General features: G+C 35.9%; 1 protein-coding gene across 3 annotated transcripts in view; it reads right to left on the reverse strand.

The window, feature by feature from the left end:
• Grm7 (glutamate receptor, metabotropic 7) overlaps window positions 1–15,341 on the reverse strand; it is an 818,896-nt gene that overhangs the window by 127,383 nt on the left and 676,172 nt on the right. The gene's annotated exons all lie outside the window — the stretch shown is intronic.

Raw genomic sequence — 15,341 nt, forward strand, 5'->3', positions numbered from 1 at the left:
GATGATCACAGTTGCTGAATGACTACCCCTCTTTGCAAAAGGAAAAGAAAAGTTAAAGTCATTAATATCAACTATAGGAAGAAATCTTTAAATATTCTTAAATGAAAGCAGGAAAACAGAATCAAGGGTGAAGACTAGGAATCTCTTCAGCATAAATACTCAGACATAAATGAGATAGTTGTATCTAGAACCAAATTACTTCCTAGCATCACTCATTGTATTTAAGAGAGTGTTTTTCAAAACGAGTTCTCCAGGTTGGCTGGTTTCACTTTAATTTCACCATTACTAGATGGAAATGGGTTCCTGGTGTTACCTGACAATCACACTGGATTCCCAGCCCAGTCTATTATCTAGGTGACAACTTTATACACATCCTTCAAAGACAAATGCCTGCTTTTCCTGGGCTTTAGGTGAATTTGATAGTTGTGATTAATATTTCACAGGAATAGTAGTTATCAGAAAAAATTCTGCCAGTTTCCAGTCCCCCCATTTACCCACATTCTCATCACAGCTGTGCTACAGGGAAGTGCAAATCTTTTCATCTAAATAATTAGTACTTGAATCTACTGAAATGAACTGGCAATAGAATAATGGGAGAAAAGTCACAACAAATTTATTTGATCATAGTTTTATGTGTACTGGAATCCTCAGATTGAAGACCCACTAACCCACAGTGGACTATGCATTTTTATACTTAGTTTCAGTGAAGCGCAGATACCCATATAGAAATTCGATTAGAATAAAAAAATAGATATGATTTAATGCTAATAATGGAGACTGACAGCAAGACCTATTTGTTTAGATTCTTCTTGACCATTTTGGAGCTAAAAAGATAAACATATCCTTTTTGTGATGGGGATTTTATGACATAAACAATGTAGGGTTGAGAATTTCTTTATGGGCTACTCTTGCACGAAAGGTGGGGAAAGTTTGGGTATTATTCTCAGGCTTTATGGCTGGCTTTGGGGAAAAGAGGGTTTGGTTCTATGATCCACTTTGGAGAAAAGAAAGTCTGCTTTCTGTGTCACAAATGTGGACAAAGCTTCTCAGTATACATGAGAGAATTCAAACTGGTAAGAAATCCTACGAATAACAATACACAATGTATGAACTATTGTTTCTGTCCTACTAACCTGTTTTGGAACTTGGTTTCATTGTTATGTTTACCTTTTTTCTCTTTAAAAAAAAAGAAAAACTTTCACAACAAACTATCCCTCACTGTACTCAAGAGAACTTGCACAGATGAGACCCTGTGGATGTAAAGGAACAAGACATAGGAGGGCACAGAGCTCAGAGAGAAACTGCTTCTGAGGATTTCGCTTCACGTATCACTTTCTGAACTCTCAGGGCCATGCCCTCTGCCTTTCCTCCTGGTTAACATGGGTGAACATCCCAATTGCTCTGCTTTTGAGCTACAGCCCCAGTCCCCTCCTACATACAGGTAGCAATTCCCACCTCCACCTTGCATCATAAGTTTTTTATTTATTACATCATTTTTGTCTGAATGCAAGTATGCTGTCATTTCTTCCTGTACAGTTTCATCTATTGAACCAACTACCCTTACCCTTTGAAATGTCATGCCCCGGCTTCTTTATGGTTTCAGAAATCCAGACCTTTTCTAAAATACAGTAACGAACTGTAACTTAATCACTGTTGCTGCTAACTCAGAGGTTGTCTTCAAACCTAGTAAATGAATGTGTTTACTCTTTTGAATTTGAGAAGTTGTACAAGATATTTGGACTGGTAGAAAGCGACATGCTTATGAGCCCCTTGATCCTGGGGAAATGCTAGTATATGACAAGAAAACTTATCTATACCCCAATTTTCTCTGTGAAATAATGTCTCTTTACTCTGATTAAACATTGTTAATGTAGGAATAGAGATTATAATTAGGACTGTTGCAGACAAAGAAAACAATACAGTTGACCCTCCACGTTTACAAGTTCTGTATGTCGGGATTTAACCAACTTGGGTCAAAAATTGAAGATATTCAAGAAAGCAACTGCATTTGTACCGAACATGTACAGACTTTTTCTTTGTCATTATATGCTAAACAATACAGCAACCATGTACATAGCATTTACATTATGTTGGGTGCTTTAGTCTAGATATTTAAAGAATATTAGAGGATGTACCTAGGTTAAATGCAATTACTACTTCACAAGGGAGTTGAGCATCAGTGGATTTTGGTATCCAAGTGTGTTACTAAAACTGACCCCACATGGCTATTGAGGGATGACTATATATACACTTCTATGATTTGTTGCTTTGTTTTATTTATTTTAAGGAAAATGTATAATGGTAATCAATATTGGCTTTCATCTTTACAGTCCTTGCAACTGTTTTATCTTCTTTACATACCTTACGTTTTTCCAATGTTAAAATTTAGTGTAGGCTCCAGAAGGGTTTTATGTCTAAGTTGTAACTATCAATACCACATTGGAAATTAATACTAACGCTCTTACAATGCTTGTATAGTGACTCATATGAAGACAGCAAAGACGAAAACATCACGTGTTACTAATAGCTCAGTGATAGCATAAAGTTAGTTCCCACCTCAGGGACTCATTGAGATTTTTCCTAAAATAAAATGTCAATTTATTTCAGAATAAAAAAGCCATAATGATGAATACAAGTTGGAGAGTTAAAACTATTTGCCTTAGTTTTTATTCTACCCAAGTCTGAAAATCCATAAAATGTGCTATTTATATTGGCAAAGCCTCTTCAATTTTGATGGGCTTAATTTCTTTCTTTACTGATTGACACCTTCACTACAGTATGAAGTAGTGTATTACATCTAGGTAAGATTCTGTTCTTACCAGAGTGACTGCTATACTTTATGTCAACTTTATTATGCTTCTGATTATTAGGAAAATAAGCAAAAGTTCTGCACTTAGAGAGTTTTTCTTAGCAATCATATTGTCTTTTACGCTTATTGATGAATTTTATTATCACATCTGAGGAGTTCCAACATCTTTAATTTTTTTTAATTTGCCCTTCCCAAGTCAGCTACTTAACATAGGAAAAAGTAATAAGACTTTCAGGACATGTCTTACATGTAAAACCATCTTTGGGAATGAGCCTGGAAAATCATGAAGATTTGTTTCCTCACTTTAGAAAAAAGAGAAGACATAGAAGTAATTAGATTCATTTGCTATGATACCATGTATGAGTTACATAGGAAAAATAAAATTAGAAGAGTTTCTGGGTCTTCATTGGATTGAATTTGTGTAGGAAAAAACATTATTAATCTAAATATTCAGAAACCATGTGCTGTATAGAAAGTCCCTACAGAGTTGTGAGTGTCCTTGCTATTTATAACTTTCTGCATGTCAGAGTCCAGCTATACTGTGATGATACTGATAACAACAGTATATTGCTGATGTAGGTCAATAATGGCCCATTGGAACGCACAACCCACTAGTTATGATTATAAATATTAGAGCACAAGCAAGCCCATTTGCTTATATATTATCTGTGGCTGCTTTTGCTCTATAATAGAAGTGATTATTTGTGACAGAGATATTATATCCCCTGAGTCTAATAGATTTATTTAAGTAATTTGTTATAGACAGTGTTTGCTGATGCCTAGCATAGTATTACTAGTCATAGTATCAGTTATTTTACATACCTGGTCATCTCATTTTTTTTAAGTCCAAAATTTTATGGGCCAGTGGATTTTAATTAAGGATGCACAACAGTGTTACCAATGGAATTTTATACAAATGAGTTATCTAGGACACATTCCACTTATTTTTTCATTTGAGATTCTTGCTATATTCTTGGTAGAATTTGTTTTCTTTTTTTGGTTTTTTTTCCAGTACCAGGAATCGAACTCACAACCTTGCACTTGCTAGGCAGGCTCTTGGTAGAATTTGCATATTTTGATGTAGGGTTATTCTATGTTATACATCAAAAATTTTTCTTTGTGAAAATTGTGTCCATTTATTTTTATACGTTATATGTAGCATCACTTCTTTGATATAAAACTATCCTTAATAATTATTCTTAGAGATAAGTTATTTAAAACATTTTGATTAGCTTTATTATCTTATTTCACATGCCATAGACACAACCAAGGCAGGTAACCTCTGAGTGTGATCAGAAAATCCAATAGAACAAGTATTAATTACCTAGGACTGCGTGAATTAATGAAGAAAAAATCGTGTTATTTGTTTGTTGTATTGATAATATCAGTCTCATGTCTTGTTTTTAAATAGATCTAGAGGTCCTTTTCTTTCTTCTGAAGCTCTTGGTAACGTATAAAAATTCAGTGGGTACTGATTTGTAAGCTAAAATGAAACACTTGCTAATGATATCGGACTTTTTGCTTTTTTATCAGCTCTTCTATGCCGTATTCAGAAACTCTTATTGACTTCCTTTATTTGTTTTTTTTTTGTTTTTGGTTTTTCTCCGGTACCGGGAACCGAACTCACGACCTTGCGCTTGACAGGCAGGCGCTTTTGCCGCTGAGCTAAATTCCCAGCCCCTGACTTGCTTTATTTTATACTTATCTGTAGGATTCAAAGAGTGCCTCTACTCTTGCCAGAATATAATAGAAAATATTGGTTACATCCCATCCAACCTCGCCTGCATATCATATTTGAAGGTACTGTTCATTTAATCAGGTACAGAAAGTCACATTTAAGGAAGAGTGACTTTATGGAGACCTTGAAAGAAACTGGCCTGTTACTTGTTTTTACAAGGTCTGAGCATTACAAGTGAGAAATGTCATACTTTAGTAGCCCAAGAATATTGGAGTAATTTGGGAAACTTAAAAAGGGAGTTTTTTCAAGTTCATAAGTAATGCAGAGAATATGGTGGTCTTGCTTGAGGTTGGCCTCATAGGCTCAGGAAGAAAAATAATACAGCCTTTAAAAATCTAATGCAAAATTCCTTACAAAAAATTCAAGCAAAGCAAATTTATACAATCCTATATATTAACACCTGCTACACATATGTAAATAACCAGTCTGAGCTTAATGAAATCAGTCTTATTTTATAGTTGTAAATAGACTTTTCTTTGAGATTATTTTTGGTCAAAAAGAGGAAAGACTGTCAAGAAGTAAAATAATTACTGATATATCTAACGAAAAACTATTCATTGTTTAGAATAATTTCTTCTAAGTTATTCAATTGGGTATTTTGTTGCCAGTGAACTATTTTATAGCTCTACAGTGTGTAGCTCACAATAATGTAAAATAATTCTTGGCTATACATAGCCAGACAAATTTGTCCAAGTATATGCAGAAAGCTCATTGACTTTTCTACTCCTGACTCATAGAAAAAGCCATTTTGGTGTCTATTTGCATGTTAGTTTTTAACTTTTTATTCCATATAAATTTATGTTTCTTTGATTTGTCCTTTGCAATAGTTGTAATACCTTCTTGTTTTTTTCTTTACTAATGAATTACATAATCAAATCTCAAACATATATTTATTAACATTGTTTTAGTTAATTGTAAAGTTGAACACTGCCCAAAAATATCAAAAATTAATCTGAATCTTCCTTCCCTTTTTGACTGAAAACTATGAAAAAATACAATAAACAAAATTCTGTCACAGTAGCTTTGTAATATAATTTCAAGTCAGGGATTGTGATGCCTTCTGTCTTCCCTTTGTTGCCCAGGATTGATTTTGGTATTCTAGGTCTCTTCTGGCTCCAGATGAATTTTAGAAATGTTTTCTCTAGATCTGTGAGATATACTAATGGTATTTTAATTGGGGTTACATTGAGTCTAAACAACAATTTTTGGAGTATGGCCATTTTCACAATGTTGGTTCTTCCTATCTATCAGCATGGAATATCTTTCCATTTTCCAAAATCCCATTTAATCTCTTTTTTCAGAGTACTGTAATTTTCACTGTATAGATCTTTTACTTCCTTTGTTAAACTGATTCCTAAGTATTTCACAATATATAATATAACAACCATTGTTAATTTCTATCCTCTTGTTTTGAAATCCTGTATCATTTTTATTGTTTTTGTGTTGTTTTATTTTTTCTTTGTTTTCATTAGTTTGTTAATTTTTTTCTCTTTAAAATAATAAAACCATTCTGTCACTTTAGGCATTATATGCTAGAGGAGGGAGAGGATTAATGAAATAAGCAAATCAATCATATTTGAAAGTGACAAGACTATGGAGATAAGTATGTGATGCCATCTATAAGAGATGCTGTTCTGTAAATTTAATTCACCTGTGCCTACAATTTTTCTCTGAGAGGTAACAAAAACCACAAAAAATACTAAGTGCATTTCCCAATGGTATATAGGTCTTGAACTCTGTCTTATATATCATAAAACAGTAGACATTTGGGTGCTGAAGACAATTAGAAATACCAATAATACCAACTTCCAATAAGTCACTGTTATGGCATGTATCTAGATAAACCTCTAAAGGCTCACGCACTCATAGGTGGAGCTTTTTGGAGGTGGCCTGATCTTGGGTGAGTGATAATAGGATGAAGGGTGTATAGTACTAGAGTAGTCCACTAATTGGTTTAACATAGTTCTAGGTGTGAATAATGGAAGGGCTCACCCTAGGTGTGAATGGCACTATCCAAAAGGGTTGTAACCTACATGAGATAAAAAGGAAAGGGAGGCTTGATGCTGTGGCTTTGCTGCTGCTTCTGCCTGCTGCCTGCCTCACCATGAACCATTTCTCTTCTCTGATGTCCCTCTGCCATGCCACTTTGCCTTAGCACCAGCCAACTACAAATTAAAATTTCTATACACTGTGAACTGAAATAAACCTTTCCTCCTTTAACTTTTGGTACTGTTTTTTGTTTTTTTTTTTTTTCTGGTACCAGGAATCGAACTCACAACCTTGTGCTTGCCAGGCAGGTGCTGTGCTGCTGAGCTAAATCCCTAGCCCCGGTACTGGATATTTTGTATCAGCAGTGAGAAAAGTAACTAAGACAGTCACACACCTGATCATCCACTGACAACCTTCCTTCTACTAGGTTACAAAAGGCAGCTCAGGTCTGTGAATGACAGTGCTGACTTCACACATAGACTGACTTTTCTTTTCATGCACTGAGCAAGTATTGACCACGTGTATGCTTAGTTCTTTGGGAAAGAAATCTAAGCTCTTTTGTAACAATTCAAAATAGATTTGATTGAAAGGTATACAAGAGATGATTGAATCATACAGTGAATATTTAAGTAAACTATTATAGTAAAAGACACATTATCAATAAAGATGAAATAAGGATGTTTGAAGCAAGGCGGGTATTTAAAGTATTGTGAGGGGGATTAATGACAGTGTGTCTTTTACTGTAATAAATATTTTTATTTTAAAATTCACCATATTTTGTGATCACTCACTCATTTTATCAAGCATTGATGGCAAATTCTGTCAAATAAAAACATTCATCTACCCTATTAACTAGAACTGGTACCATGCAACTTGTGATCCTTTCCCAGAGTCAAAATCACTATGATAAATAAATATTTGGAATCATTTCAGACATTGAGGTAGCCATAACAGCACAACTAAAGACACAAAAAGACTTTTAAAACTGCTTTAAAGGGACAGGGATACAGCTTAGTGGTACAGTGCCTGCCTGGCAAGTTGTGAGTTTGATTCCCAGCACCAAAAAACAAAAACCTGCTTTAAAAAGTGGCAGGGATGATGGGATCAATGCATTGAGAATGAATTAATAGCAACGTGTGTTTTATTGTGAGAATTGAAAATATTAACATTCACTATATATATGTGATCACATCTCATACATCTGGGCTTTGGCACAAAATTCATGGGTTGTTGTAACTGGACAGAAGTTGCTTCTCAGGTGTCTTGGTTACTTTTTTCTCGTTGCTGGGACAAAATACCTGACGCCCAAAATTAAGGAAGGAAAGGTTTATTTCGCTTACAGTTTGTGGAGGTTTCAGTCCGTACTTGGCAGATTATAAGGCAGAGTGGCACATGGCAGAGGGCTACAGCTCAGGGTGGCAGACAACAGCAAAGGCAATAACCACACACCAGGGAGGAATGGGGGAGGAATGGCCTCAAGCACTCTTTTCCTCTCCCTTACATATGCAAACTATCCACTCCAGGGCGGGTGCAGCTCTCACACCCATATTCAAACTCTAAAAGCCTGCCCCATGGCCGCATGAGGCTTTGGGGGGACACACAGACATAAACCATACATCAGGTATAGTTTACATTGCATATTTATAGGATCAGATAGCTATGATGTTATGTTCCATTTCACTAAATATACAGAATTCAAAAATAGCTCCTCTTGATAGTGCTTTGCTTGCCAGATAACCCATATCTTTGTAAAGCTTAACTCGCTAGCTCATCTCTAAGATGCCAGCTAGGCTCTGGAAATAATGTAGACAGTCAGAATAATTACTAACAGGTAGTAGTGAGGTAGAATGTCCTGATTTTATGCACAAAACATCAAAGCACAAAACTTGGAAGCTTCAAAGTATTCTACATAGACTATCAGCCTACCTTAGAGGATTCCGACTTTACAAAAGTAATTTCTTCTGAAATAACTTTCTTTATTATGAGCACTAGCAGGCAAATTAACTACAATCACATCTTCATAAAGCCTTCTATTCTAAGAGCTAAATTTTCAGAAAAATCAATGGAGGCTAATTATGCATGAGTGGTCCCTGATGCTGACAGCACTGACTCAGGGGATAGCGTGAGAGAGCCATGAGTTGTTACCTCTGTGAAATAGCATCTCTCCTCTGCCTCGTGGCATAAGAAACTGCAAGTGATTACCCAGAGAAACAGTCTGACTTTCAGCTCTTTATTTTTCATCTGCTCTCTAGATGATAAATGGAGAGAAGGATACCAAACCAATACGAAGAATGAAATATGACAAAACAGAGAACAGTGTTAATCTTGGGTGTTATTCCGTATCCTCTCTTTCATAGTGTATAAAATCTCATTCCAAAAGTATCACCTGGATTGGGGTAAGGACAGAGTTTATTCACAAGAACAGGAAGCTTCTCCTTCCCCTATTCATGTGTATGGAATTTCCTTCTAAAGACACCATAATCAGGGCTGCTTATAAACATTATTTCCTTATTAATATGTTCTCCCTTTAATGTCTTGTCCAAAGGTAAGTGGTTGCCAGACAGAATGATTTTTTTATTACCCTGCTAAAATATGTCCTCTGATGAACCCTCCTGAAGTGATGTATATCATCCCTCTGCTTGTTGCTCACCACTTTTCCTTTTTCTCTAGCATGGATTATTAATTATTTTTTAATCTTTCCTTCCTCAGCTGCAGAGATGGATTCTGATTCATTTGACACAGTTAATGCATGGTGTTACTCTAGCAATTTGCACTGGTCCCAGGAATGGTGTTTATTGTATTCTAATTGGGCACAAGGAACCAAAAGAAAAAATGTATTTCCCATGGTTGGAAGTGAGGAGCTCTTTCTTTCCCATTGTACAGGACAAAAAAGCACATGGCCCCAGTTGCAGCATATGTGAGCTGGACTCGGGGGACCGTAGTAGAGAAATTGAATTCCTGATACTCACTAACCACACCACACTGACAGCCACAGTGGCCAGGTTTGGACGTTCCATTCATGTGAACACAAAGTTCCTTGGTGTTTCCGCCACCTTGAGCTCAGTTTCTGTTCCCAAAACATTTTTAGTAGATATAATGTTTTTCTTCCAAGCACTAAGACTTAGTGGGTTGGATGAATTAACTAGATCTCTGGATGAAGGTTTGTCTTTTCCAACCTTCTATTTTGCATTTTTTCACTAAACGTGTATTTACTTAGTTCCTGAAGTCTATGAAGAACCTTGGTGAGGCCAGTCAGATAAAACTCTCCCACATATGATGTAATGGAGTAGTTCTTAAGGTTTTACTATCAAAATTCCCTTTGGAAGCTTGCAGAACCCTGTGGGCATTCTCAGAATAATGTCTTTAGATATGTAAGATAAAATACATAATGTTATAAAGGAAATCAGACATGGTAAAATATAGTTATCAAAGTGCTTTTAAAAATGATGTGTAATGAAAATAGATGCAAAAATCCTCAACAAGATACTAGTGAATAGACTGCAGGAAATAATCAATATTATATACCATGACCAAGTGGGATTTGTTCCAGGAATGCAGGGATGTTTCAACATGCACAAATCAATGAATGTAATATAACATATCAATAGAGCCAAAGACAAAAATAACATGATCATCTCAATAGATGCAGAAAAAGCTTTTGACAAAGTCCAACACTCATTCATGATAAAAACCCTACAGAAAATTGAAATAGATGGTCTTTATCTCAATCTGATAAAAATCATTGGTGACAAACCAACAGCTAACATCATACTAAATGGACAAACTCTCAATGCTTACACTCTAAAATCAGGAACAAGACAAGGATGTTCACTATCACCACTCCTATTCAATACAGTTCTGGAAAAACTAGCCACAGCAATTAGAGAAGAGAGAGAAAAGAAAAAAGGATAGAAAAGGAGGACATTAAATTATCATTATTTATGAATGACATGATACTCTACATAGAAGATCCCCAAAGCTTCACTAAAAGACTTCTAGATTTAATAACCAAATTCAGTTGTGTAGCTGGATACAAAGTCCACACTCAAAAATCAATAGCATTCATGTACATGAATAACAAACTCACTGAGAGAGAAATTATGCAAACCACACCTTTCAAAATAGCATTTGAAAAGGGAAATACTTAGGAGTCAATGTAAAAAAGGAAGAAAATAACTATATATTGAAAATTACAGTACTCTGAAAAAGGAGATAGAAGAGGATATCAGAAAATGCAAAGATATCCCTTGCTCATAAGTAGGAAGAACCAACAGTGAAAATGGCCATACTTCCAAAATTGTTAAGCAGATTTAATGCAATCCCAATCAGAATACCATTAACATACCTCACAGAACTAGAGCAAACAATCCTAAAATTCCTCTGGAACCAGAAGAGACCTAGAATAGCAAAGGCAACACTGGGCAACAATGGCAAGGCAGGAGACATCATGATCCTGATGCGAAATTATACTACAAAGCTACTGTGATAAAGTCAGCATAGTACTGGCATAAAAACAAACCTGAGGAACAGTGGAACAGACTAGAAGATGAAGACACAGCTACAAACACCTTGAGCCCCCTTATCTTTGACAAAGGAGCCACATATGTTCACTGGAAGAAAGATAGCCTCTTTAATAAATGGTGCTGGAAAAGCTGGTTCTCTATATGCTGAAGACTAAAACTAGACCCATGTCTATCACCATGCACCAAACTAAAGTCAAAATGGATCAAAGATCTAAATATTAAAACAGAAACACTAAATTTACTGGAAGAGAAAGCAGTAGCAATCTTGAAGGCATAAGTATATGCAGAGGGTTCATGAAACAGACCCAGACTTCATGCAAAACATTTTGAAGAATCAACAACTAGGATCTCACCTTATTAAAAAGTTTTTGCACAGCAAAAGAAATCACCAACAAAGTAAAAAGCAACCCACAGAGCGGGAAAAAATTTTAGCCAATTGTTCCTCAGACAAAGGACTTCTATCTGGACATATAAAGGATTGAAAAAATCAGACCCCCTAAATTCAAAGACCCAATAAAAAATGGGCATCTGAAATGAATACACATGTCTCAGGTGAAATGGCAAATAAATATATGAAAAAATGTTCAACATCAGCAGTCATCTGAGAAATGCAAATTAAAACAACACAGATTCCATCTCAACCCAGAAAGCATGGCTGTCATCAAGAAATCAACCAAGAACAAATGCTGGTAGGCCTGGGGGTAAAAGGAACCCTTCTCTACTGTTAGTGGGAGTGTAGACTGGTACAATCACTGTGGAAAGTCAGTATGGAGATTCCTCAAAATTTGAGGATTAGAGGTCCCATTCTACTCAGCTATTCCCCTCTGGGTATCATCCTAGAAGAATTAAAAACATCATACCACATTGATATATGTGTACCCATGTTCATAGCAGCACAATTTGTAATAGCTAAATCTTGGAAACAACCCAAATGCCCAAAAACTGAGGAATGATAAAATAAGATGTGGTCTTTTTATACAATGGAGTACTACTCAGCCATAAAGAAAGATAAATTTGAGACTTTTATAGGTAAGTGGATGCAACCTGAGACATACTCATAAGTGAAATAAATCAGACTCACATGTGTAAACATCACATTGTCTCCCTGGTGTGAGAAACTGAAAGAGTAAACAAGTTCTAAAATGTACAATAGATATTGTGAAATGGGAAATAATTATTCAAAAGGAAAAAGGAAGTAGGATGGGTGAAAGGGAAAAGGCCAGTAGGAAAAAGGGAAAAAATGCAAGTCAGTTATATTATTAGTGTCTCTTAGTTCATTAAAAAGGAAGGTTTGTGCTAATATTGATTGGGGAAATTTTTATGCCCATATCTTGTACCCTGAGCAACTACTTTAAAGATAACAACATGTAATGTATTAACTATTGTTATTCTCGTAATATTTTGTTATGTAATTTTGTTTTACTTTTTTCCATAAAATAACAAGAAATTATGATATGGATACATAGTGTTGTATAAATAAATGTCTTAATTACATCAAGTCAATAGGTTTAATAATCAATTTCAAAGTAAAAATGAACATTACTGATATTTTGAGATAGTTGGATCACATATAATGTGAGTGATTATATCTGATTTTTTAATGCATGGAAATACCTTGTGGAAGGAAAAAAATACATGGTAAATATTAGCGATTAGAGTCAGTGTGGCTAGATCAGACAGTGTGGGCAAAATGGCATACAAGCGACACGGTACTGTTAGAAGTTGGCCACTCCCCGCCAATACCCGTAGTAAGGAAATCACACATGGCATGGCAGTGGCATGACTGTACAAAGAAGCAGCAGATGTGGCTTCTGAAATGGATGAATCTATTCATAGTTTCAGTAAAGCATGAATTCTCCCAGTGATACTATATCGTCAATTATAATTTTTAAAAATCTTATTTAAAATGATACAGACAGATGGCAAGACAGTTTCCCAGTGAACTTAAATTTTTAAATCACAGACTATGAGCAGTGTTAAAATCTATTTTATGGATGGGGAAGCTGGTGCTCAGAGAGATTTCCAGGAGTGCAAGGGTAGATAGTGGCAAAGCTACCAGTACCCTGTTCCTTTCACCCAGTTTCCCTACATGTTCTATTGCTGAGAAGCACCCAGTTCAGCAGGGCAGGCATAACTAGGCCGTTTGTGTTGCACACAGGAGCTTTTATCGACAACGTAGAGCTCTAAGGAGAAGTTCAAACAGAATTATCAAAATCTATATTTGTCCTTCTGCCAACCCCATCTCCCTACCTCAACCCCTGGGATCAAGAAAGAAAATTTTATTGGGTATGTCTCTCATTTATTCTACATTTCTCTGTGATAAAGAAAATCCATTTCCCACTAAATTAAAATTGCTTTTTCACCCTAACAAACACTATACCCTTGGTACACACTAGAATAAAAATAAATTGATTTTTAAGTATCCACTGGAAAAAAACAATAAGAAGCATAAAAATCATGGTGCCGTTGTGTGCCTTTTGAACAATTTAGCTATGAAAGTGGATTCCTATCCTGGAGATAGCAGGTCTGTCTCTCTGATGGCAACATTTCCGAGCAATTCAGTGGCTTCAGTGAAAACTTCAATCTCCTAGATATGTTGTATGTACACTTTTCTATATGATTCTCAGAAGAAATTCCCACTCAGATGGTATTTCAACTGGAAGGGATAATAGATGCATGTATGTATTATGTATATATTTGTACTCATGATGCTAAATGACTGATTTCGTTGAGTTATTGCTAACGTGATAAGACAGCTAATAAAATATACCACTGTATCCCTAAAAAACGAAAGCCACTTTTAAAAGGTCTCAACAACCTGTGTGTCCCCTTAAAGCTCCACAGAGCCCCAGAGAAAGGGGTCTGAGGACCCAACACTCAACTTTGTGCTCCTAAAACAACACCAGGTGACAGTTTTACTCAGGGCTCTATGGGTTAATGTCACGAGCCCACCTGAACATCAGGAGATAAGATGCTATACTGGTCAATCTGTCCTTTTGACACAATCAGGTTCTAAAATACCTTAACAATCACATAAGTACTTCCTCTTCATGTGTTGCTTTGCTAGCCATAGTTAATATTTGTACCTCTGGGCATAAATGCGGAGAAAATAAATAAATAAATAAATAGAGTGAGTGAGTGAATGAGTGAATGAGTGAATGAGTGAGTGAGTGAGTGAATGAATGAAACCAGAGACAAGCTTAGACCATGGAAATTCACACACCAAATGTTAATGCAAACCTCAATGCTGATATACTGAGTACCAGGAGTTTTCATCACTTATCCAAGCATACAGGGACTAAAATTTAAAAAGATAGCTGTAATATATCTTTGTGTAATGTTCAGAAGCTCTTTGGGGACATGCTATAAGCAGAGTGAAATAAATGAATTTTAGTTTCATGAAAAGAAACAGACTAACTAGAGGATATATAAAAATCAGTGTTAAATTTTGTATGGAAAACATCAATTTTTAGTAAAAGAATTCAAGAAAGACTTCTAAAAATAATGGAAAAGCCCACATATGCACACTCCAAGGTGCTCACACTGTGTTATGGAAAATGTACTTGTGTACGTCCCTTGTGTTTAATAAAATTAAACACAGGTGGCCAGTGCTGGCGGGTTTCTAGGAAGCCCCCTTAAATATGAGTTTCTTCTCAGACAGGCAGAATAAAAAGGCTGGACTGGATTGCATGTATGGCTTCTTCCTGTTGAACCCCTGTGAGTGGGAATGCTCCTCCCACTTTCCCATAGAGAAACTAAGACATTTTAAAAGAAGATTTCTACCCCACATCCTTGCTCTTTGCTCTCGCTAACGTTAGATATCATCACTGTACCCAAGTTCGCAGTCCTGGAAAGTCTCGCGCATCTTTCTCAAGTCATCGTTTTCAATCCCCCAAATCAGTTATCGATTATTACACTACTGATGCCAACGCTTCTATCGAGAAGTGTCTTTATCTAGCTCACTCTGAACTGTACCTCACTGAGGGTGGGGTTTTTTAGAAGCTCAGGAAAAAGTTGCAATGTTTTATAAAATTAATTTTACAATTGTTCTGAGTATTAAAACGTTCCACGTTATTTAATGTCTCACTAAGAACAACTTCAAGACACTTGTAATCAAAGAGCATAAGCAAGAGAACCCTTACCTGATAACTGATTACAATTTTTTTGAAGGAAATGTCTTTGTAGTTTTAAAGAAGCGGGAGGCTGGAGAAAGTGCTGAGTAAAGGGCTTGGGTTGTACCACTCAGCCTGCCTGTGTCATCTAAAGACAGGCCATTGGTGAC

Source organism: Chinchilla lanigera, unplaced genomic scaffold (genome assembly GCF_000276665.1).
Source record: "Chinchilla lanigera isolate Chin_1 unplaced genomic scaffold, ChiLan1.0 scaffold00020, whole genome shotgun sequence".
NCBI classification, from domain to species: domain Eukaryota; kingdom Metazoa; phylum Chordata; class Mammalia; order Rodentia; family Chinchillidae; genus Chinchilla; species Chinchilla lanigera.